This window comes from Gymnoscopelus microlampas (genome assembly GCF_963454915.1).
Source record: "Gymnoscopelus microlampas genome assembly, chromosome: 21".
Lineage (NCBI taxonomy): Eukaryota > Metazoa > Chordata > Actinopteri > Myctophiformes > Myctophidae > Gymnoscopelus > Gymnoscopelus microlampas.
In genome coordinates this window covers 35,569,988-35,596,638 of record NC_139958.1, presented here as the reverse complement: position 1 = coordinate 35,596,638, position 26,651 = coordinate 35,569,988, and the positions used below count along the sequence as shown (strand labels likewise).

The following is a 26,651-nucleotide window of genomic DNA, read 5'->3' as shown; positions in this document are numbered from 1 at the left end:
AAGGATCTAAACCACCTTCAACACCTTAAATGTACTTACATGAAGTACAATTTGTAAAAAAAAAAAGTTAAATATTGCAAATTTGGCCCTATCATTTGGAACACACACACACACACACACACACACACACACACACACACACACACACACACACACACACACACACACACACACACACACACACACACACACACACGCACACACACACACACACACACACACACACACACACACACACACACTCACACACACAGTAAACAGTGACAGCATATCCCATTATGCTGCTGAGGTGTATCATCGGTTGCCGCAAAACGAGAATCACAACAAATGTTTTCCATCACCTGAAAAGTTATATCAGCGACTCACAGTGTGTGTGTGTGTGTGTGTGTGTGTGTGTGTGTGTGTGTGTGTGTGTGTGTGTGTGTGTGTGTGTGTGTGTGTGTGTGTGTGTGTAATCTCTGTTACTTCACACGCTGCCCCCCCTTCATTGCTCACTACATCTAAACAATTACTCTTGCCCCAATAACACAACACTGCTAACCACACAGAAAATGTTCACACGCCCGAAGGGCGCTTTTTTCGAGTCACTTTAAGACATGAAGTTGACGCCTCACATTCAGCCGTCCACCAGTAGGAAAGAAGCGAGTAATTGACCCCACTTGGCTGGCTTTTCGCCTGTAGTTTTCTTTCAGTGAGCCAACCAACGAACTTCACACCAGCAAATCGGCACTGCCCACTATCCCAGAAGACAACATGGGTAATAGACACGCCTCAGCATAGGTCATAGGTTCGATAGTGCCCCCCCCCCCATCCAGTTATTACACTGGCCCGGAGCGCAGCCAGAGGAAAGAGAAAAAGAGGTCACACAGAAGAAAACAAACAAGATCAACGAGGACAACATGAAAACCAGTCACACTGTCAGTCATTCACGACACGAGAGGGAGAGGGAGTAGAACCTACACAAACACACGCAACCCACATAAACAACAAGACAAGAAGTGAACAACAATGCGTTGGTTACTCCCCTTCAGGCTCATATATGTGCCCATGCCCTAAGACTTTCTCTCAGACATCTATTGCAAAAAAAAGGTTATCCAAAGACAAGTATTTTCCTCTGTACAGTGGGGGGGGGGGGGGGCTCATTTCTGGGCTTTTGCTGAATGTCACACTCCCCTCTCTCTACCTGTTTCCTGTGTTTCTCTATACTGTGACCTACTATATCAATGGCAGAAAATAAAGCCCCAAAAATATATAAAGAAGGAAACAGCTTAACGTGTCTTAATTTACTAAAACAACTACTGTATCTAGAAACATTATGTCACTACTTCTTCCTGGTCATGGACATCTAAAATGTATTTTAGAATTCACTTAAAAGTCACTGCCCATCTTTCGCCGCAGGCTGAAAACCCACCTCTTCAGGAAACACTACCCTTCCTCTTTGCCTGGCCTACTTGTTGTTAACTAGTTGTAGGAACTATTGTTGTATTGTTGTATTGGATCTATTAGCTTGTGCTCATTTGATTTGGCTATTTTATCTCATGTGTTTATGAAAGTAGATATGAAAGTAGATATGTAGTTTATGAAAGTAGTTAGCTGATATATTGCACTTTTACCTTAGCGCTAGGTATACTCTTGGTTGCTTGTTTTTACAGGAAATGCACTTATGACCTCTGGTGATTAGTAGTTTCGTTCCCTACCTATGTTGAATGCACTTATTGTAAGTCGCTTTGGATAAAAGCGTCTGCTAAATGACTGTAATGTAATGTAATGTAAAATGTTCTGTTTATCCATTTAAATATGGTGCAATGCGTATACTATTTCTCACCAAGTGAGCCTACAGTTGCAGTTGACCAATTAACGGGTGATATACTGTTGGTCCAGTCATTTGAGAGGGTTTAGTATTTCTTCAAGAGCATGGCCTTTTCTTTTGCCCCGTGAACTATATAGGAACTTTGCCCTGGAACTAAAATGGAGCTAAGTACCTGCGGTCAAGAAAGGTTCCTCCTTAATTCCGGGTAAAGCTCCTGTGGTCCAAAAGAGGTTAAAGCTGCTCGCCAAAATAGCACAAAGGATGGTCGGGCCCTTATCCTGTACTTGGTAAAGCGATAGTCATGGAAACCCCTACCACTGCCTGGGCTTCTGGAGGAGCCACTGCGCGTCTCAAGGACAACTGAGACAGGCACACAGGGACATGAAAAGGGATGAGACACATTGATGTGACACAGGGGCAGGACTAATTGAATGCTGCGATTCAAAGAGGGGCGGATTGACAGCGGAGTCTGCAGCGTCTGTCTGGCGCGAGGTGTGCTGGGGCACTTAGAGCGTTTTAGTCTGCACATTCTGCTTGCTTTGGTCCAAGACGAGAAGCAGTTTGGTTCAACGTTGTCATTTACTGTAGTTAGTCGTTACTTTCCCCAAAAAAATCCCTACAAATGTTCAAAAACCATAAGCAACCTAAAAAAAATGGCCAGACAGATTGATTCAGTTGTGATAGCAGCACTTTTTCATTGGTCAAAACAAAAGAAGAACTTTCTTCCTCTTGGGGGATCAAACTCTTACTGCTCTGAGCAAACAGAAGAGGGAGGTCGATGGATTGATTGGTGGATGTTAAGTTGTTTGCAGTGCGAAGGTTTCCCAGGCCTCCATGGGCTTTTGACCCTCTCAGTTTCAGCAGAAAGTCTCATCATGAGCAGTACCTGGCCCTGGAAACTGACCAAACAGGCCCTACTAAATGAGAGAGCAGAGGTTTCCTTGTGGCAAAAGGCGGTTATATTATAGCAATAGTGAGCTTGTAGATCGGCTATTTTCACTATTTATATTTTTTTTTTCTTAAATAATTTAAAAAGGAATAGCCTTTTGGACATACAAGGTTTCCACTCGACAGTAACAACATTATATAACTATATGAACTACCTGAACAAAATGTATATGTAATTCATCGTTTGGTGCATCCACTCCTTTCAGGCCATGTGCATTCCATTGCCATCTGCAGGCTTCTACAGTGAAATAAATGATTGCAGTCAGTCTCTTTGGATAGTAGTGGTTTAGTTTTTAGTCATAATGTTATCGTCTCCATCACCACAGTGATCTAGTTTGCCGTGTCTCCGGGGGACAAGTCCCATTCCCTGTATGTCAGTCTGTGACCTCCACAATTAACTCAGCCAACCAATCACATCAGAGAGAGACGAACGTGGATATGAGCCACTCAGAGCTCTGGAGACAACAGGTCCTCAATACTTCATTATCATCACCATCACCATCACCATCACCATCATTGTTTTGAATTTAGAGTCTCCCTCTAACGAAGGATGGCGAGTGATTCAGTTGAGTGACGAGCTCGGAGAAGAAGATGACACCAGGCAGTATCACATGACAAGTTCTGAAGTTTATTACACACATAGAAAATAATATATGGTACTGGACACGTGGCGTGACCAGAAGATATGAGACAAGGAAAAGAACAGAATATGAATAGAACATGCATCTTGTATCATTGTACACAGACATCAGGCTATCTGATAAAGTAGTTGGTCATGCCGTTGTATCAGTATGTGCCTACGCTTACGCAGATGAGAGTGATTCAACACAATGTATGTACTGGGTCAAGCCCAGTTGTCAGTCTAACAATCATCATCATCATCATCGTCATCATCATCATCATTGCCATCATCACCATCATCACTAGAATGCTGAATCTGCTGAAGCTGACTAGAAGCTGTAGTGTTACTAGGGAGAGCTGCAGTTGAAATATAACAGAAGCTGAAGTCCTTTTGACATTATGGTCTTGTTGTAAACGTACTCTTTCTGGGAGCATATACTACTCTACTTTCTATTTCTATTCTTCTTCCGTGAAAACTACAAATGATGGAGTTTGTACAAAAATAAATTAATTTCACCCACTTCGTTACACCTGTAAACCTGTGGTGTGAGAATAAAGCTGATTCTGATTATTTCATTTCATCATGCGTGGAACTCAATCTAATACCTGCTCCTTGTCTCCGTCTACTTGGTGATTTTAAAGTTGGTGACTCTTACCAAAGGAAATTCTGTAATCTTGCATTTATTGCCGAAAAGGGTATTGCTGTTGGCTGGAAGGCCTGTTTTCCCCCAACACTGTCTCAGTGGAAGGCAGATATATCCAGCTATATCCCTCTTGATTATGTGTACTACAAAATGAAAGGAAAGCTGGACATTTACAGTATGGAGTGTCGTGTGGACTGTGGACACCTTATGTACAGTGTCTGTTATTTTATTGTGCATTGAACCCACAGCGGGATCCCATTCTTTTTGGTATGGTTTGTTATGTTTTGTATTGTATATCTCAGAGAATACAGTACAATATTGTATTGTCAGTTTTTCTGTCATAAAATACAAAATAAAAAGAAATATATATAAATAAAATAAATAGCAGGAGGTGATTGGAGTGTCTATGAATTTCTAACATGATGATGCAATGGCTTTCTTGTTCCTACAATTATGAACCTTACACATCATCATTCACCATCTAGGGCATTGGAAAAAGTAGGGGTCTTCAACAGGGGGTCCGGGACCCCTAGGGGGTCCTTAGAGTTACTACAGGGGGGCCGCCAAATCTTTGTGCGGTATGATTATTTTTTTTACCTTAACCACTTTAACCCTAGCATCCCTTTTTCCGAGGAGAACTTTAGCCAAAAATAGCAGATCTACAAGCTCACAACGCCTCGCAGCGAGGCGTTGTGAGCTTGTAGATCTGCTATTTTTGGCAAAGAGGTATAGGTGTAGAGGGAAAAAAGAGCAGACCAAGTAAACACAAAAAGTTGAATCTAAAACACAATTTTATACAATATAGAGGGGGTCCCTGCTTCATCTCTCTCTCAGCTATGGGGTCCTTGGCCTGAAAAGGTTGAAGACCCCTGTTCTAGTTTATAACAATGCTTTTGACATGTAATGTGTTGTGCATCCGTATCAGGCATGAACATGTTTACAGTATGACAGTGTGGTGTGGTGTGGTGTGGTGTATTGTAACCCTACGTTGTTTTTAGGGCTGCAGCAAGTGATTATCTTTTTACCGAGTATTCTATCAATTACTGATTTCGATTAATCATATAATTGAGAAGTGTGTTTTGTATTTATAAAAAAAATAGAAATTCTATGTCAACAAATCACTTAACCACCTAACCATTATTTTACCCTTTGTTGTAAAATGGTGTCGTGCAAAAATAGAGGAAACAGTTGTTGTAAGCTCACAACCCATTGCATTGATTATTTCATTAAAGTATTGACTATAGATTATTTATGATCAATTAAATGTATGAGCTTGATTAAACTGCATCCCTAGTTGTGTTGTACCTGTATCCCCATAATATGATACTCTTTAATAGCTCAGGAAGCTAGACTTGATAACATCTCATGGCAGGCGGAAATGATGTATCAACATGATATGTTACACCAAGCATTACTGTTCCACGACTGAAACACAACAAAAACCAACGTGCATTAATCACTGACAAGGCACCTCAAGGGTAGTGTGTGTGTGTGTGTGTGTGTGTGTGTGTGTGTGTGTGTGTGTGTGTGTGTGTGTGTGTGTGTGTGTGTGTGTGTGTGTGTGTGTGTGTGTGTGTGTGTGAGATTCCCAACCCTCGGCGTGAGGATATTACAAGCCCCCCCCCCCCCCCAAATAATTGACAAAACACAACGTTCAAGACTTTATTGATAACATAACATTGATATAATATTTTTTAAATTGTTTTATGTCATGGTATTCAAAACTTTCAAGTGGGCCCTGATCCAGAAAGAGTTGGGGACCACAGCTCTGAACAGCTGAACAGTTTTCAGCAGTAACTACTGTCTATTGTACAGTTCTCCTTTCTTTCCCAGGACAATTGATCAAGACTCATCTCCTATAACTCAAATGTTGTTTGTCACGGCCCGTTAGACATTGGCCATGTGTGTTTGTTTTGGGACATTTCCCTTCTGTTCTTTGGTTCTTTAGTGTTTAGGTCTGTAGTTTTGTGTCTTTAATTCCACAGGTGTTTTGTATCTTATTTTGTAGTAGTGTTCTTGTGCATCCTGTCTACCCTTGTTTGCTGTTACGTCTGTTGTCTAGCCACGCTGATTATCGCTGACCCTACTCACCTGTTGTACTGTTTGCCCCAGCCTATCCTGTGGTGATTGTATTTTGAGTTCACCTGTGTCTAGTTAGTTCCCTGACTATTTATGCCCCTCTGTTTTGAAAAGTGTTTGTTACATAGGTAAAACTCTGACAGCTGGGAGGACCAGATAACTCCCTGGTTTCTGTAGGTGCTTACAGTACCTGCCCTGTTTATTGATCACGTTTAGTCTAAGAAAATAACTTTTTCCTTGAATAGAGGATATGCGCATGCTCAAAGTGAATGGCACATCGAGTGGCAAATCGAGTGGCAAAGCAACATGCAAAGTGAGTTTAACATTGTTTAATGTTGTTTAATGCAATCAGATATGACTTTTCTGTTTGGATGCATGGGCTGTCAAGGCCAGAAAGTATTTTTTTGACACTCAGTAGGCATTCCTGCATAACTTCCGGGTTTGATGATGATGTCACACGCATATCCTCTATTAGTCTGCTTCAGCTGTCCTTGCATTTGGTCCTGCTCGCCCTGACAGTTGTTGGGGTTTTTCTCTTTCGGTGTTTAACAAGAATCAAGCCAGAACATTTATCTAGGGCAGTAGGCTGTATTTCTCAGCTGGTAATTACTCCAGTGCACTTAGGCTAGGTGTTTGGATTTAAACGTAAACCCTATATTCTTAGTTGGCCGGAATCCCCCAGGGGTCTATACTAGGCCCCCTCCTTTTCCCCTACACTAGATGCTCTGTCCTCATGTTCCTGACTTCAGTTTGACATTCTTGAGGTGGAGGACATTTTAGTTCTGCTGTGGCACAGTGGGCTAATGGTCATTAACACATGTATTTTCATCACGGAATGTGTGTGTGTGTGTGTGTGTGTGTGTGTGTGTGTGTGTGTGTGTGTGTGTGTGTGTGTGCAGGCACGCACTTTGTGCCTTCATAAGTGTGCGTCCCTCACCTCCCTCGCTAACAGTTATTATGGACATTTGAAATTCCGTTCCAGCTTCTAGATTGAGCACAGGGATTATTCATCTGCCTCAGATATTGTGCTCCTTGCTGCCGCTTGGCTTTGTGGCTGACTTAATGAGAGCGGAAGGCTTTGTTGTTGTGAATTTCTCTCTTCATCCAAGAATAGGAGGAAAGGTGCTCCTGTGAGGAGGAAGGGGGAAGGAAAAAAATAAATAAAGTACCTACTCTCAGCCGCTTTTCCAAGTGAAAAGGAATGACAACTAATACCTGAGGGCACTTCCTTATCTCCAAACTGTCAACACAGACCCGGCATATCATTCACAAGGAGCTTTGGTCCATGGGAAAAACTTGCAGCCAATGGGAATAAGCCCTTCGATGAAAAAAATAAAAAAAGGTGCACTATCTCTCATTGTGACTCAGTAACCTTTATAATACACTGTTTATGGAAGAATAGTTCTTTACGCTGCCCAGCGCCGAGGCTTCCTTTCATTTCCTGATTTCAAAGCGAGCCGGAGATGTTCTCAGCTTAGAGGAAAACAGGATGAGGTGAGGAGGCAGGAAGTGTTTTGTAGGACAAAGGTGAGATTATCAAGGTGGAGAGAGAAGATCAGGTTGAGATTGAAAAGATGTGCTGACCGCAGGTGTACACTTGCACGAGGACATTGCTCTCGGAGGCGGTTTTGTTGACGTCGTGTTTAAAGGCCGCAGTTTGAGTGATGTTGCGTTTTTTTTTTTAATCTATGCTCTGGGTGTTCTTGACCACTGACTGAGTGATGTAACAGCATTCTGGAAAATAAAGTGTGTGTGTGTGTGTGTGTGTGAGAGAGAGAGTTCCTGGGCCTACTGTAAGCGTGAATAACAAATGTGATGCTGACCGGTCATTGGTGTATTCGTTTTCGAGAATAACCCACAAAATCAATCGATTGTGTTCCGACTTGGATCAATGGAACGAATGTAGTATACTTTAAATTCGTATTGACTGATACCACTATAAAAACAACATTTTCAAGGTTTTAAAGAATAAATACCATGTCATGTTTTAAACATATATATTTTTGAAATATTACTATTAAGTGTTTTTTAATTATTTGGGGGCCCGCTTGCAACACCCTCGTGGCCCACCAGTGGGCCCCAGCCCACATGTTGGGAATCACTACTCTAGCCCAGTGGTTCCCAAACTTTTTAGCTTAAGACCCAAAAGAGAAATTAGACGTTTGTCCGGGATCCAAACTAGTGAAAATAGCAGATCAACAAGCTCACAACACGGAGCGTAGATCTGCTATTTTCACTACTTATTCAACTTTTTTATTTTATTTATTGAAATGATTTGATTTATTTAATTGTATTTATTTAAAGATATATTTTATTGGCTTTTTCTGCCTTTATTGATAGTATTCAGTAGACTGACAGGAAATGGGGAGAGAGAGATGCAGTGACACGCAGCAAAGGTCGTCGGGATCGGGGTCCGAAACCGCGACACGCTGTCAGGCTGCATTTGCAGCCTAGGTGCCCGGACCGCTACGCCAGCCACCCGGGCCGGAATTCATTTAATTGATAAAAAGTGTTGATTTGATTTTTAAAAAACAAAATGTTTTGAAACTGGACACATAAAAGGGGATATTTACTCGCGACCCATAAAAATGTGTCCGCGACCCAAACATGGGTCCCGACCCACTGTTTGGGAAACAGTGCTCCTGCCCACTCTGACTCTGGAAACATGGAGCTAGGGATGCAGCGATGAGTCAGCTCCTTTCACTGGGAGGATGAATCATTCATCATGGCCGCCAGCAGAGCCTACAGGCCCTGGAATGGAGGGATGGAAGGGAGGTCGATCACGACTTGATGGCAAGTTCCCCTGCTGACTCCACAGACACGAGGCTGGAGCTGGGGCTGGAGTGCATTTTTATGCTGTGGTCACTAGGCTCTGCTGTTATACTGCGCTCCTGGGTCATATGAGGATGAAGCAACTGAGAAGTCTGTGTACCTTGTTGGGGCTGGAGGACAGTATACGATAAATGGACGAAAGAGAATTATGACAAACATCATAGAGCAGTGGTTCTCAAACATTTTCATGTCAAGGACCCCCAAAAGGATATGCATGTGGCTACGGACCCCGATCATCTAAAAAATATTTTGTGCCAAGGACCTCCAGAAGCAAATATTTGAGTAAAAAAAAATCATATATATATATATATATATATATATATATATATATATATATATATATATATATATATATTCAAAGATATGCACAAATGTTCACGATTTTTCAAAAATAGCAGATCTACAAGCTCCTAGCACCACACGAAGTGACACGCCCAAGGACCCGTGGGGGTCCCCGAACCCCAATTTGAGAACCACTGCATTATAGAGATTGAATTGAATTAGTTTATTACTACGGCAAGAGGTACAATATTACAGCGCTTACATGTAACACGATGGAAAAAAGGCATGGTTAAAATGTATGAATTTTCGTATTTAATACGTAAATTAATACATACAGTACTATAGTTTAATATTGAGTGTAATGTATAGGCTGTTGATCATGTACTGTATATTGTATACATGTAGACAGCTATGTAGTTTTATTTCTGAATAGCCATCATTAGAGAGTAATTAAAGAATGTGTTATGATGAATGCAGAATGTGATGTTATTATTAAAAAGTTATTACAAACGTGTTTGAATGAATCATACAGACAACTAAAGCAACTCTTTATGTCAGTCAGTTATTCCCTCCTCATCGGCCACAATCAAAACATCCATGCTGCTGGAGATGGCAGTGTAGAGCTGGCCATGAGGCAGGTAGATGCCAACTTCATTTCATTCTCTTGCGTCTGAACTTCTGTTGATGGTGATTGAGAAAGCCAGCATGACAGAGTCTTCACTCTGCTACCGTCTGGGTGTAAAGGTCCCAGGCTGGCAGCTCACTCCTGCTGATGCGCTGTGCTGTTTTAACCGCCCTCTGTAGAGCCTTGGCCAGCACTGCAGTAATGAGTGGAGAGCATCTACCATACCAAGCAGTGAGCAGTTGTCTTGCCGCCTTAACAACGGTGCCCTCATGATGTGACTGGCTTAGGTCCTCGCTGAGAACCCAGAGGAACCTGACATTGCATGCAATGGGGGAAAAGTAGCCTGTTCAAAGGCCATGAGCGATACGTGTGCCAAGTTTAGAGGCAATTGGACAACTGGTGTGCTGTGAGAACACGAACACGCACGCACGCACGCACGCACGCACGCACGCACGCACGCACGCACGCACGCACGCACGCACGCACGCACACACACACACACACACACACACACACACACACACGCTCTCCAAACAGCACATAATAAACAATTACATTGAACATCTTACACAGGGGGGGTTGTTGGTTTGTTGAGGAGAGAAATGCTACAGTATATATGCTATGAATGATTTGCAGGCACAATTGTTGTTATGGAAAGGGGCTGTGTACCTGTAACCGGATAGAAATTCATATTGATTGTCGTGTAGGGGATTAACGGGGTCACTAAGAAGGACGTATATATCACAGTTAGTTCTGACCTTTGCCTATTTTCACTTTATAATCCTAATCTTAATACTACAACCACTCAGCCTCACTGTATTACTGCTGGTTAGACTACTGTACCGACATAATCTTAAAGGTATGTCACACGTTATGTTAATCTCTGTGTATTTGTAACATCTGCCTGTTCATCTGTTCAAAAATGTCTCAGCTCATACCGTCAAAGCTGCCTGTAGCATTCCATTCCTCCTATCGTTCTATGCTTCTCCTGAGGGGTTTAAGATTAGTTATAGTCTACCTCACCAGAGGAGAGGAGAGGAGAAGAGAAGAGAAGAGAAGAGAAGAGAAGAGAAGAGAAGAGAAGAGAAGAGAAGAGAAGAGAAGAGAAGAGAAGAGAAGAGAAGAGAAGAGAAGAGAAGAGAAGAGAAGAGAAGAGAAGAGAAGAGAGAACAAAGGCGAGTAGAGCAAAGCAGAGGCATTAGGTGGCCTCCTACTTGTCCATTGTTGAACAGCATAAAGCAGGCAGAGGTCTCCACGGGGGGGAAGAATAAATGCAAAATGAGTCAGAGAGAAAACGATGGAGGGGGAAAGAAATCACGTTTTTAGAAAGATAAACTAAACTAATCTGTTTTTACGGTTGGCTCTGCAGGAGATCAGTGTGTGTGTGTGTGTGTGTGTGTGTGTGTGTGTGTGTGTGCACACGTGCGTGCGCATGAGAGAGAGAATTAATCTCACAAAACGCTGGACCAATCAGTACCACATTTGTATGTGGACATTGCACACTGCCTGTATAGGCCAAACAAATATCTCCACTAATTTGTTTTTCCACATACAGTATGTAAATACATTTTGAAATGATCTAACTTTACATTTATAATGGAAGTCGACGGGGATCAGGCTGAAACCTTGTCATAGAGCAGTGGTTCTCAAACCTTTTCGTGACAAGGACCCCCAAATTAATATGTATTTGGCCGCAGACCCCCCTTGGAAAATATTTTGTGCCAGGGACGCCCAGAAGAGAAGATTTGTGTTTTAAAAGATTACAAAAATTCTAAATGATTGAAGATTTCTCAAAAATAGCAGACTCACTGCAAGCTCACAGCACGTCTCGAAGAGCTTGTTTACATCTGCTATTTTTGAATAGCCAAAGTATATGGATATGGAAATATGGATAAAGTGGTTAAAATGATTGTAACGCTACATTAACTAATTTTGCTGACCCTGCCGTCTGAGGAAGGAGTGGCTTTCTGGCCGCCTCCTCTACTTATGCTGCTGCTGCTGCTCTCTCTCTCACCAGCAACCATGCAGCTGCATGGCACACTGTGTTGATTACTTTGTTTTCAGTTTGACTTCTTGCTTTATTTCTGCATACAACACTTCATACATGCATACACACACACTCTACTGACACACTGATATTCTTATTGTATTTGATCAACCAGTGTGGACTCTCTCATTGTAACATCCCCCTTTTTCCATATTTGATGGCCATTATACTACTGTTTAACTTACCTGTGCACATAATTTGTCACAACCGCCATGCCGCAGAGGAAGGAAAACGCCACATCTGACTGGAACTCCAGTGCTACATGAGGTTGTGTGAGAAACCCTGCCAAGTTGTATTGTATTTTATAAATCTATTGTACTGTACCTGTGCACTGGTTATCTTACAGTATATACTGTGTGCAAATGTGCAAGTTGTTAATATGTAAGCACCAGAACAAATACCAGTACATTTATTACGCTTGGCAAATAAAGTGAGTCTGATTTTGACTACATTTCAGATTTTCTGATTTCAGTTTAGAAGGTAGTAGTGCAATCATAGCCAGTCAAGACTGTCATCTCCTCCCTCCACCTAGTTTAGCCAGGACCAAAAGCTAAATGAGATGGATAGTTTCATGGAACAGACAGACAGGCAGCCAAGCGGGCGGGCGGGCAGGCAGGCAGGCAGACAGACAGACAGACAGACAGACAGACAGACAGACAGAGATATGCATAGATATATAAAAAAACAAAAAGGAAACAGAGACAGCCCTCCAAACTGAGTCTGACAACACATTTAGAAAGGCATTGTACCAACTGAATCACACATGCTCAAATGGCAATTAATCTCTGGAAATCATTGTGGAATACCATAATGAATCCCAAACAAAACGTGGCCTTTCTGTGACATATCTCTACTTTGCTTTCATGTAGCTGCTACATCATAAACAACTCTTGTTTTTTTTCTCCTCTCCTTTTTTCCCTACACCAGAGGGAGCTGCTGTCACTGTGTGTTGTGTGCATTTGTCCCTCTGTGGTTTCCTTACCCCTCATCCCCAACCATAAATCACAGTTTGATTATGATGATGAATATAGCCGCTGGCGGGCAGAAACCTCGTATCTCCATATTTCAACGCTTTATGTTTTTCCGTGAATCAGGGCCCTACTTCTTCACACAAGAGTAGTGCGTTGTGAACGTGTAGATCAGCTATTTTCTTCAGATAGTTTGACCTTTATTTGGATAATAGCCTACAGTGAAGAGTGACAGGAAACAGGGAGAGATAGAGACGGGGAGTGACACGCAGCAAAGGTCATCAGGCTCGGAAATCAAACCCGTGACTCGCTGTCAGGCTACACCAGAGCCTATAATGTGGTATGCGCCTTAAGTTAAGGCGTGGTTAAGGCCCTTAACCGCGCCTTAAGTAAAGGCGTGGTTAAGGCCCTTAACCACTTGGCCATCGGCTCCCCTATTTTCACTATATATATACAGTATATATATATATATTTATTTTAATAACAAGAAAAAAGGAAGTTGTTTTGGACATACAAGGTTTCTACCCGACATCGACATGACAGTGCCAAGGAGACTGCTGGTGCGGAGTACTGATTGAGGGGCCCTGAACTAAGCCTGTTGTTTGCACTGTCTCCTATTGTTTATACTTGTCTCCTGAGGACCAACTGTGTGATGTCACGGGTCATTAGGCAGGACAAGGTCAAAGGTGTCGAGACCACACACACCCCTACTTGATAAAGACTGATGATAAGCCAATAAAAATGAGTTTACGCTTCTCACCTTCCCAGTGAGACGGTTTTACTACGCTGCCAGAAACGACAGATAAACGACGGCAAGACCATAACAGCGGCAGACAAAATAACAAGGTTAGTTTGGCTTCTTTTTTTTTATTCTTAGCTCACTTAGATGCTCTACAGCTACACCATGGGTTGTCAACAGGGATCCCAAGGGTGTCCTCAGAGTTACTAAAGCGAGGCCGCCAATTTTTTTCTTTTACATTAACCATTTGAACCCCATAGCATCCCTATTCTGGGAGGAATATTTGCAGAAAATAGCAGATCTACAAGCTGTCGCAGCGTGACGCGTTGTCAGCTTGTAGATTGGCTATTAATGGGAAAGAGGTTTGGTGTAGAGGGAGAAAAGAGCAGAGCTAATAGCTTACAGAGCCAAAGTTAAGTATTGAGCGTTTAAAAGGATCCCTGGCTATTGGCTAATAAGCCTTATATGCCTTAATTGGCTTAATACATTATAATTGAGGCAAACAAATCTAGTAAGCTATCTATGAAATCTATGAAAAGGTGTAATCTGTATAACACCATTTTACAATATGTTGGGGGGGTCCCTGCTTCATCTCCCTCTCAGCTAAGGGGTCCTTGGCCAGCTTTTTTTGTTTGAAGACCCCCGTTCTACACCAAGATGCTCTGCACTGCCAAGCTCAATTGAACTGAGCTGAACTTGCCTGACAATGACAGCACCCTGAAATGAATTCCACCGGCCTCCTAACCTTTCCAGGAAATGTAACTATGAACCCACCTCCCATGTCTGAAGGCATCTCTGCTGGGAAGGATATCCTGCTGACAGTGCGGGTGGCATATGTGGGAAAGTGATATCATTCAGACAAGGGTGTGCGTGTGTGTGTGTGTGTGTGTGTGTGTGTGTGTGTGTGTGTGTGTGTGTGTGTGTGTGTGTGTGTGTGTGTGTGTGTGTGTGTGTGTGTGTGTGTGTGTGTGTGTGTTGAATGCGCATTTGTGTATACTATTTATGTTGTAATGCATGCATCTATCAAGTGCATGCGTGCGATAGACTGAGTGAGCGAGCGAGCATGTGCATGCATTATTTTATCTGGTTTTGTTTTAAGTGTGTGCATTTATACAGTATGTAAACTATGTGTGTGTATGTAGTAGGTGCGTTATGACACTAAATGCAGCAAATGATTCAGCCACTTATGTTCATAATTAACGTCCAGTAATAGTGTGGAACAGTTCTGAGTATCACAGCTCTTCACTATGTCTCCATTAAACTTCAGTTCAAGAAGCTTTAACTTGATAAACACAATGCCACGAAGAAAAAAACAAGCAAGCAAAGCAAACAGTAGCCTATATGATTCTAGCTTTTTAGTTTTTCAAAAAAGCATTTTTAAAATAATGATTTATGCCGTGGAATGCAAGATGCAAATAAAATGAGAATGAAGAAACAAAAACAGAAATTTAAAATGAAGAAATGAGATGAAAAGAAGAAAGAATGGGGAAGCAGCATATTGTGGCATCATAAATGTCTTAAATTTATTGGAACTGGATGGGTGCTCCGGCCTACCCGGCCCCGGGGCCACGCAACTCGGGAATGACGCAAGTCGGGGGAATGATGCAAGTCGGGAATGCACGGCCCACCTCTTGTGCAATACCCCTGTTATCTGATGTACCCGTTGTCAGCTCCACGCTCATCATGTTTTCTGCACTTTCGGTGCCTTCAGCCCGTTTCAACTGAAACAGTGTCCATGTGTCATGCATTGACACTGTCATTGTGCCAGCCTGTCAGCCGGGTCATCTCTCCATACAAGCTACACTCTGGCTTTATAGGGTTCACATACAGCTGGTCAGACCACCAGACAGTTGGATGGATGAAACTATGGATGGATGAAAAATAATAAGGCAACAAAGCAATACAAAAACCTGTGCAAGAATATTCAAAACAAATTCAAATGAATCAAAAAAGCAGATTGATTTGAAACAAACCAGTATACTCCACTTTGCTCGGGAGAAATGAGGTAAAACTCCACTTTCTGAAGGAACGGACTGTCATTACGGTTCCTTGATGTCGTGCAGCGACACCGCGGTGTGACAGGTTCCGAGATTGGAAATATGATTGGCTAATCCTGGAGGATGAGAAGAAATTCAGTGCCTCTTTGAAGACCCCAAGGTAAACTTAGTTGAGGACAGGGAGTTAATTGAAGTGTCACTCCATTCCGGATTTGAATGACGTCTGGCACAAATGAGAGTCGCTCTTCCCGCATCCCCGACTGTCCTACTCTGCATAAATCTCTATTTGGAGGTCAGGACTCTGAAAACAGCATCCGGTCAGTTGATTCACACCACTATCTTATTCATTCTGAGGCTATAAAATGGTTTGTTTGTTTTTTATCTGTTGCCACGAGCTTTGATTGACATGCATATTAACCCCTTCTCCCAAGGCACTGACACAAAAAAAACTCCAATACTATATCTTCTGCCATGTTCATTTTCTTTCATTCATATTGCAGCCATATTGAGGAGTCTCTGCATGTTGTGAATACTAATTGTGATATGGTCACCTCTGAGAACAAGTGAGGAACAAACAGTGTTTCAATGACTCTCTCTCTGTCTAAGAACCGTGTCATCCAAAACAGTTTGCGTAGTATAACTTGAAGATCCTGCATTATGCACAGCTTGTGACACAGTCAGGCTTTTGTCTCATTGATTGTACCATCTAAGCCTTGTATTTCTACATACTTTCTTCCCTGGTCGACTTTCCTATTTGCTCCAGCTGTATCTCATTTTGTAATCACCCCTCATGTGTATATCAGTCTTGTTCCCCAGTCAGTCCTTTTGTTGCTTGTTGTCTTGTGACACATTTAGTTTGTCGGAGATGTTCATTGCCTTTGTTCACCTGTGTCACCTGTATTAGAAGCCAGTATTGGGTTTTGATCCTATACTGCCCGCCTCACTGTCTGCATTTGTGTTCTCACCACACCAGCAGCACGTGACAGCTTGTGCTGCAATGTGAGACAGCAGATCTACAGTACATGCGATATAAACACAGACCCAGAAAAAAAACCTATTAATCTATCTATCTATAAACATGTAGAGATATAGAGATATAGATATCGATGCATTTATTTATTCACGAGTATAAATGTAAGAATTATTTTCCTGCAATCACCAGTTTTTGTTTCATAATTAAATGACCCCCCCCCCTCCCGCCCTTTGTTGCAGGCTTCACCTTTCACATGAGATACTGTACATTCTGTCTGTGTCACGGTCCGCTCCTCAGCCCTTGGACATTGTCTGTGTTTATTACTTTTGGACTTTTACTTTGTATTCCTGTTCTGTTTTGGTCTTTTAGTTCTGTGTAGTCTGTTACCCTGGTGTTTTATTGTGTAGTGTTGTTCCTTGTGTTTCCTGTCTGCTTAGTTATCCGTACCTGTCTTGTCTAACCAGTCCTGTGATTCCCAGTGTTTCCACCTGTGTCCCCTTAGTCCCCTAGCCTATCCCAATGTTGATTGTCTGTTGTGTTCACCTGTGTCTACTTAGTCCTTGTCTATATGTATGCCTCAGTGTGTTTGGTCCCTTGTCAGTTCGTCGTCGTTTTTGATGTGGTTAGTCCCTTGAGTATTTCCAAGTTATTCTAGTCTTTGAGTATTTTGAAGTTCTTTGTTCCAAGTGTTCCTCGTGTGGGTTTTTGTTAAATAAACCTCCTTGAATATTCACTGCTCGGCCTCTCTCTGCACCGGCTTCGAATGCTATCAATGCATTGAATGGGAGATTATCACGTTTTATCAGACCATTGAATGGGCGAAGTAGGCGAGCTACTGTCTACCCCGCGATTTGTCAGACCATTCATTGGGCGTAATCAGGAGCTACTGACCTACCGACGGAGGCGGAGCAGTCCCCACAACAATATTTACGATTCTGTCCATATCGGTACATAACTCGAACGGCGCTGAGTAGGCACAGGCGAGCGTCGCACCGCTCCGGACGGCAACTCAGTCGCCTTAGCTCCTTCGGTGGCCCGTCGCGGGGCTCCAGCTCGCCTGAGACTGCGCGCCTCCGTCATGGTCCGAAACCAAAACAACCAAAACCGAAACTGAAGTATTTAAGTCATCTCCGTCGGTAGGTCAGTAGCTCCTGATTACGCCCAATGAATGGTCTGATAAATCGCGGGGTAGACAGTAGGTCGCCTACTTCGCCCATTCAATGGTCTAATAGAACGTGATAATCTCCCATTCTATGCATTGATAGCATCCGAATCAGGTGCTCTCTGTCGTTCTGCACCTGAGTCCTACACCTCCAGAACCACACCGTGACAGTCTGGGAGATGATACACATCCTGCAGGTCAGTAACTCTTTGGCCTTATGCATATCAAACTGTGTGGGGGTCTTTGAAATGAAAAAGGTTGTCGTACACTGTTTCCCAAACCCATGTTTGGATCGCGTACCAATTTTTACGGGTCACGAGTAAATATCCCCTTTTTTGTTTACGAATTAAAAACAAAACCAATAAGATTTCAAAAGATTTTCAAAAAGTAAAAAAAAAAACATTTTCAGAAATTCCATAAATAAAACAAATAAAACCTTTAAAAAGTAGTGAAAATAGCAGATCTCAAGCTCACCTTAGCTTGAAGATAAGCTATTTTCACTAGTTTGAGTTCCGGGGAGACTTAAAATTTCTCTAGCTACAAAGTTTGGGAACCAGTGTTATTATAGCACATGTCGACAAAAAAAAGTATAATGATTATGAATGTGCATGCATGCACAGAATCATACCGACGGTTGCTCTGACGCAGATGTCTGCCAGGTGCAAAAAGGGCCCATGTGTCAGTCTAAATATGAATATTAATGTACAGAAGATAATGTGCATTATTATGCTAAGACCATGCTGTTCTTTCTACTGACAGATTCATGGTGGAGACAACAATACACAAACAATGCGTTCAACTCCTCCTTTTATTCTGTCACCAATTAGGGACGCACCGATATTTCGGCAACACATCAGTATCGGCCGGAATTTGCCTGTATCGGTGAATATCGTATCGGCAAATAAAATGATCATTCACTGATGACAGTAGCCAATATTTTTTGGGGGGATTTGGGAAGCATACATTTTGTTCTGGCTATGTTAGTGTGTTGTTATTTGCAGCCTGCCAATTTTTGAAAAACATTTTTTAAACACAAATTCAAGCCACTGGCACAAATATCTTCAGAAGGGGGTCCGCGGCCAAACACATTTTGGGGGTCCTTGACATGAAAAAGTTTGAGAACACACTGGCTTAGGGCAGCAGCCACATGTGTTGATATTCATGGACTACTGCTGATCAACAACACACAGGTGGAATATGAAATGCTTGCTGACAGAGAGAGAGAGAGATGATTGAATTCTGTACAGACACTGTTGAAATGCACCTGGGTTCTTCTGTTTGTCTCCGTCTTGATATTATCCTGCATACTGCGTCGCCGTCGGGCAGAAACCTTGTATCTCCATAGTTAAACTTTTTATGTATTTTTTTTTTTGGTAAATTAACACCCTGCTGCATCACACTTCAGTGTCACACAAAAGTGGCAAAAATAGCCGATCTACAAGTTCAAAGCGCTGTTCAAAGCGCTGTTCAAAGCGCTGTTCAAAGCGCGCGGCACGTTTTGAGCATGTAGATCTGCTCTTTTTGCTATTTTTCAAAGAGGAACGATTTTGGACATATGAGGTTTCCACACGACAGCAACCTTTAGAAAACATCAGATGACTGACAAGTCGTCTCCGCTGCTGATACGTGGTGTGTGTAGCCTACGTGTGTGTGTGTGTGTGTGTGTACGCGCGTGCTTGTGTGAATTTTAACCTAACAAAGCCCCAAGAATCCTGTTTTCATTCTTTGACTTATCCTAATATTGTTTTCCGTTGCCAATTATCTATAAACACACAAACAAACACACACGCGCGCGTGCGCATCATTCAAACGATGGCACGCGCAAAAATATTCAAATATTTGGCCTCATAAAGATTCAAAGCAGTACTGAAATATGTTTTGTTGTTATAATTGTGTCTTTAAGGAAAGTGCATAAAGAGGGGTGGCCAGGTTTGTGGCCTCCTGTCTAGCTAGAAGCCTGGTTTGAGTGTTTGTGAGAGAGACCTGGAGGCATGAGGGGTACAGACTAATTCTCGGTAAGACAATCTGAAACAAATGACAAGGTTTTTATAACTCATTGTAACAATAGTATATGTATAAGAGTTTAGATAGGCTGACAATATTAGGCCTGTTGTTAATTATACTAATATATATATTTGTACTTCCAGAAGCCTCCAGGTCCTTTGAGCAGCAGTACTAGTCTGTGGCTGTGCCTTGATCAATTGGAGCCATGAGCATATATTGACTATTTGGGTATGTTTGTTATTTTTCTGTATTTTGTCATCTTGCTATAGGAGCCTAATGAATTGATGAATTGTTGGAGGGTTGGTCTAATGTTTTATTATTTGTTTTTTGTAGGAGCTGAACTAACTAATCACTGTTTTTCCCACCGTGCCATATATATATATATATATATATATATATATATATATATATATATATATATATATATATATATATATATATATATATATATATATATATATACTATTTAGACTGAGTGCAATAGGGTTGACTGAGGACAGAGCTATACTGGGCCATTAAGTAGTATTGCATGATTTTGACTTTGGTTTTGCTTATTTGTAGTTTGTTTTGATTTGCTTATTTGCTGATTTGCTTTTGGTTACTTATTTACGTTATTTTCTTTTGGTTTTGCATTATTGTCTCCGCCAGGCCGAAAGGCATGGCGAGAGAGTATGTTTTACCCTCCGTCCGTGTGTCCGTCCGTGTGTCCGTGTGTCCGTGTGTTACCAGCTAATCTCTGGCACCGTTGGCCCGGTCGCTGCGAAACTGTGCACACACACTCCCTGGATGCCAATTCAGAACCTCTGCCTCCAATTTTTCACATGGGCCTGTTATAGCGCCACCAGGAGGCCGATTTGTGCAAAACCCATTTTTTCCCATTACTCCTACAGTTTTTAACCAATCCTCATGTAAATCGGTACACAGTATCTCTATAGTCATGTGATCAACCCTGATCTGTCCAATTTCCCATATTCCATCCTCATTGGTTAAGGTTGCCATCCAAAGTTTGCAGGATTGGTCCGTTTTGAACAAACTGCCTCAAATCATGAACGCAGCTTGCCATTTCCATAAAATTGCACACACACATTCCCACTAGGCCGAGGAAGAAATGCCACCCTTTTTCACATTGCCCTGTTATAGCGCCACCAGCAGGTCTAATTTAGCAAAACACATTTTTGGAACAAAATGCCTCAAATCATGAATGCAGTTGCCGTGAACGACCTAAGAATAAATGTCACCCTTTTCACATTGGCCTATTATAGCGCCACCAGGAGGCCACAATAACGTACCTGACCTGGCGGAGACCTGTGCTCCGAGGAGCACTTTTTCTAGTTTGGATTTGATTTGTTTAATTTCTGTATATTTAGTTTAGAGGCCCCGAAGCCCTAACCCTTATTGCCCCTTTGCTTCTTTAATTTAGTCCCTTTTGCAGAACTCTAATACTAACCGCTTTGTTCCTTTCTGTATTTTAACTTGACTATTTTTATACCAACTGTTGAATAAACTTGATACATCAGCCTCTGGTTCTGTTAATTCTGAACCCGTACCTTCCTGGGGAACCTTACCTTGTTCAGTCCTATATATCTATATATATACAGTATATGGTTAATGTGTTTAAAGGATCCCTCACTCCTATATGTGTGGGTGGCGTAGTCATTGCTTTTCCTAGCCCTGCTACATATAGTTATAGCATTAAACCAGTTATCATTATCTGAACAATTAGACCAGATGGAGAAGTGTGTCCGTCAACCATAGCTAAACGTTTGGAGTTATGATGAGCTTGCAGCATCTCTCCAGAGCTAGGCCTTGCTGTCATTCCTGTCTGTCTTTTATGATTTCCAATTTGTGTAGCGACTCGTTGCTGTCGGGTGGAAACCCTGTATGTCCAAAGCTGTTACTTTTCATGATTCCAATTCAAAAATAGCAAAATTAGCACCGCGACATGTTTTCAGCTCGTAGATCTGCTATTTCTGTCACTTTTGTGTGACATTGTAGTGTGACGAAGTAGGTCATTAATTTATAAAAAGAACCGAAAAATATGATAGATAAGAGGTTTCTGCTGTACAGCAACGGTACTTTATGTGATAATGGAATCAGTGGCAGGTTGTCTTAGCTTCATGCGGCATGCCACATCATTTTTGACATCTTCCTTATCATTAATATTCATCGCCATGATCTCCCCTGATATTTTCTTTATTTAAAAAAAAGAAAAAAGCCAAAATTGTACTGAGAAACCATCTCTTCATCAGTTAACCACTTTCAACCTGTCGTCCTTATTTGGAGTAAACCATTATAGTCTGAGAAAAATAAAATAAAATAAAACATTTTCCAAACTAGTGAAAAAAGCCGATCTACAAGCTCATAGCTTCTACTGTAGCTGTTTTTGCTATTTGTCATACAACAACATAAGTGGCTAAAGTGACATTACTGTAAGAATCATTCATTGTCATCTGCTGAGAATTCAGTCTGTTTCCAAAGGAGACATCACTTGAAGTCTTCATTACACTGTACAGATGAGTGCTGAGAATTCACTACAAACAAAAAACAAGCTTCCGGGTCATGAACTACTGTATATAAAGTGATGATTGATGTTACACCCTATTCCTCCCCGTGGACCCACTTATCAAGGACATGTGTGGCTGTTGACTACACAAACACACACACGCACACACGCACGCACGCATGCACACGCGCATGCACACACACACACACACACACACACACACACACACACGCACACGCACAGGCACAGGCACACTTGCACAGGCACACACACACTAATTGTACAGATGTCAAATGAAAATGCACTGTTTGATCAGTTTATGAGCGTTCTTTTCTATTACACAACAAAACAGGGGTCTTCAACGTTTTTCATGCCAGGGACCCCTTAGCTGAGCGAGAGTTGAACCAGGGACCCCCCACTACATGTTGTATACAATTGTGTTGCAGATTGAACTTTTTCATAGATTTCATAGACTTGTTTGACAGCACTATCATCAGTGTTGTGCAAATTAATGTTTTTTTGTTGGCATGTTTAACATGATCATTTCTATTCATACAGTGTGTTGGATTCATGTTTATTTTCAGATATTTAATCACTTAAACCCTCAACACACTTGACCTTTGGCTTTGTACAGCTCTGGTCTGCTCTCTTTCTTTTTACTCTACACCAAACATCTTTTGCTGAAAACAGCTACAAGCTCACAACGTGTCACAACACGCGGTGAGCTTGTAGATCTTACTATCTTTGGCGAAAGTTCCCCCCAGAACAGGGATGCTGGGATTCAAGTGGTAATGTAGTAACCTTGAGGACCCCCGGGAGATCCCGGACCTGTTGAAGACCCTTGCTATGGAGGACAGAAGACCAGGCCCGATTATTGATTATGTAGATGTTATCATCAATAAATGGAAGCAGCAAAAAAAAAGCAGTTTTATGCACCACATGTCTGGAACGGTTAAACTCCAGAAAACTGCAGGTCTGCTTCCGCTTGAATTTCTTTTAAAACACAACTAAAGACCTTTCTGTTTGCTGCTGCCTTTGATTGAGTTACTCTTATTTTTTTCTGCCTCTTTCTCTACTGCACTGTAATTGTATCTGTTATGTTTACTTCTTTTGTTTTATGCATCCTAATGTCATTGTATAATTGAGTTTCCTTTGCTTTGTGTTCTGTGTAAAGCACTGAAATGTGCTCTACAAATAAAAGTGCCGTGCCTTGCCTTGCCTTGCCTTACCTTCGAATGACAAGAAAATGATATAGTGTAGCCTACTGTATATCATTGGCGTGATATTCAGCTTGGCCAGTCATCAGATCAATAACCTCATAATGATGCCCTTTGAGGTTTTCCGATAGATTTTGGTGGTTATAGTTTCATAGCTCTCTGATTCAACTCTGTCATCATGTTGATTCTGAAAGCCTGCAAACTTAAACGTAGATGTCCTGCTAATGCCTGATCTACAAGCTCACAATGCGTCGGGCCCGTGGCGCATTGTGAGCTTGCAGATCGGATGTTTTCGACCGCGCGAGGCCGTCGCGCAACAGAGTATAAATCGGGCTTAAATCATCGCCGTTCCCACACAGCTTCCTGAGCAGAATCTCAACCGATCTACCTGCTGCAACTCCCCTGTCGTTTCCACCCTGTTACATCAGCAACTCTCTATGTCTAAGGGAACGGGGGGATAAAAAACAAGGGAGGAAGGGAAGGGAAGGGAGACTGCTGCCATTTGAGCATGCAAAATTAATGAATGTAAACTTTTTGAATGAATTGAGTTGTTTGTTTTTCTCTGTGTGTGTGTGTGTGTGTGTGTGTGTGTGTGTGTGTGTGTGTGTGTGTGTGTGTGTGTGTGTGTGTGTGTGTGTGTGTGTGTGTGTGTGTGTGTGTGTGTGTGTGTGTGTGTGTGTGTGTGTGTGTGTGTGTGTGTGTGTGTGTGTGTGTAAAATCTAGATCTACTGTACCTGCCACTATTTCCTAACCTGACTGACTCAGGTCGTTCTGAATGGGTAGAGAGGCCCGTCTGGTGATCAGAAGATCATCATCAGTTTGCCTCCAGGTCTAGTTAGTGCCCAGTATACGCGACCTATAGCAAGACACTTAACCACTACTTAACAGCTCCCCTCCCCCCTGAGTGCACATCATGTCCATCTGAACAGCCATCAGCTGGGTGAAGCTGAAACCGAATTTCCCCCTCTGGATTAATGAAGGTCTACCTTTACTCACAGTTGGTCTGAGGATCCTTTAGCTGCATGACACGGGTTCATTGCAACTGTCCTCGTCTTGTGCTTTGAAAATACTAGCATTTTCAAATTTATGCTCTATACATAAAAAACAGACATGGATCACATACAACTGTTCATACACACACCCCAGCATACACGCACGCACGCACGCACGCACGCGCACGCATGCACACGAGCACCCGGTTTCTCTCCACACAGTCCACACAGTATAAGTTATCATTATCTTTCAACAATGTGAAAACCCCGCCATAAGTTATCATTATCTTCCAGGCAAAAGGACGTGCTCTTTTGAGGAGCCCTTCCTCACAGACACACCATTTTATTTGTCCTTATAATTTTGGCTTACTGCGGCTGACAAGTGTGATGTCCTCTTATATACGCACCAGCTGAGAGGGAGAAAGTGCTGACATGGACACTTGTCCCATGAATTCTGTGCCGGCGGCGAGAATCTGCTGACACCACTGACTGTCTCGGGAAGAAATCTCAACAAAGAAGTGAAATTAAATGCCAACAACTTCTTCTCTGTGCTTCCTGGAGCTACACCGTAGCACTAATATTTCATAACCGCTTTCTTATCTTCAATATCTTTTTATTGATCAGTCTGACCCCAGGTACACCCTGCGACGTCGCTGATAAAGCACTCTCTGGGGAGACGAGTGTCACATCCATGCGGGAGATGTCTTTTTACTGCTGTTGATGTTCATTTTAGGATGAAGAGACCACTCTCTTGGAATGTAGGCCTAGTAACTCATCCATGTGAATTCCTCAGTGTTCACATATTTCTGACAGTGTAAAAATGGTCCAGTGGGTTATTTAAACCAGTGGTTCTCAATGTGGGGTCCACGGACCTTCAAGGGATCCTTTTCTTTAAACATATTTTTGGGGCTTTTCCTTTATTCAAATTGTACAATAGAGTGAGACAGGAAACAGGGAGAGAGAGACGGGGGGCCATATTTTGCGCATCTTAAGTACCAGGTCTTATGACTAGGCCAATACTGTTTGGCCACTCAAAATAGCCAGACAGCATTGGCTACACCTCCAGGTCTTAAATGAAGTCATAAGACCTGGTACTTAAGACGCGCAAAGGAAGTGACACACGGCAAAGGCTGTCGGGCATGGGAATTAAACCCGCGACTTGCTGCTAGGCTGCATTAGAGCTTATTTGTGATATGCACCTTATTGTAGGTCTGTAACTTAGAGAGTGTTACAAATGGATGCTGCAAACATTTTCTTCAACAGTGGGGTGAGGGGTGCTTCCGACCCATTTTGGCAACGATTTAGCGCTATTTTAGCAGCCCCCGGACAGTATTTCTGCACAGTTACTTGCAATTGTATGGTCTTGCAAGGTGTTTGGTGCCCCCCTGAGCTTGGTGCCCCAAGTTTCATTACCAATGGTTACCTCTAATAGGCTGACTGCCTATTATAGCCAACATGGGCAACCTGCATTCAGTGTTGATGATGGTCTGATTACTGAAACGTTCGCTCCATATGTGTCACCTTTTTTCACTCTTTGTAATCAAAAAATATATATATTTTGCATCCAAAGAGCCATAGCGTCCATCTGTCAGTGTGCAAGCCTTTTTTGTTATTTGTGGACTTTAATGCTGACTTCTCGCACCAGGCTTTAACTTTGGTAAGCCTTGCGTTTAGAGCACAAAATGTTCTACCTTATTGGTCCTTGAAATTAAAAAGGTTGAGAATCATTGTTCTAGAGCAGTAGGACAGGTCATTGGGGTGGATGACCTGCCACCGGTCAGCCCCAATTCTCTATTCCTTCCTCTACTCTACAGTGAGTGACCGGGGCCACTGTTTTACTGGTGAACACATTCTCCTTGATTGATTCTTTAAACCACTTAAACCCTACATACTTAAGGCCTTTGCAGACAGGGTACGATTTAACCAGCAGTTTTAACCGCATGCGAAAACACGCACAAATCGAACTGGGTTCGATTAAAAAAAAAGAAACGCACCGCCGCAGCCACTTGCCGCACGGCAAATTCAGGGCCGGTGTGCTTGAAGTCATAGAGAACCATGTGTTCTTTAGAAAATATATATTGTCCTTTTTTCCGTGCGAAAAATCGCACCCTGTCTGCAAAGGCCTTTAGTGCTTAATTGGGTTCAAGGCAAGCAGTTTATATTTTGTTATATATACTATGTTCTACTATGTATTATGTACTAACAGAT

The 26,651-nt window shown here is 42.2% G+C and overlaps 1 protein-coding gene across 1 annotated transcript in view; it reads left to right on the top strand.

The window, feature by feature from the left end:
- Nucleotides 1-8,311, top strand: part of dnajc21 (DnaJ heat shock protein family (Hsp40) member C21) — a 218,275-nt gene extending 209,964 nt beyond the window's left edge. The window contains exon 13 of the transcript XR_014600013.1: nucleotides 8,285-8,311. The gene's annotated coding sequence lies outside the window, so the exon portion shown is untranslated. The remainder of the gene's footprint in view (nucleotides 1-8,284) is intronic.
- The last annotated feature ends 18,340 nt before the right edge of the window (nucleotides 8,312-26,651 follow it).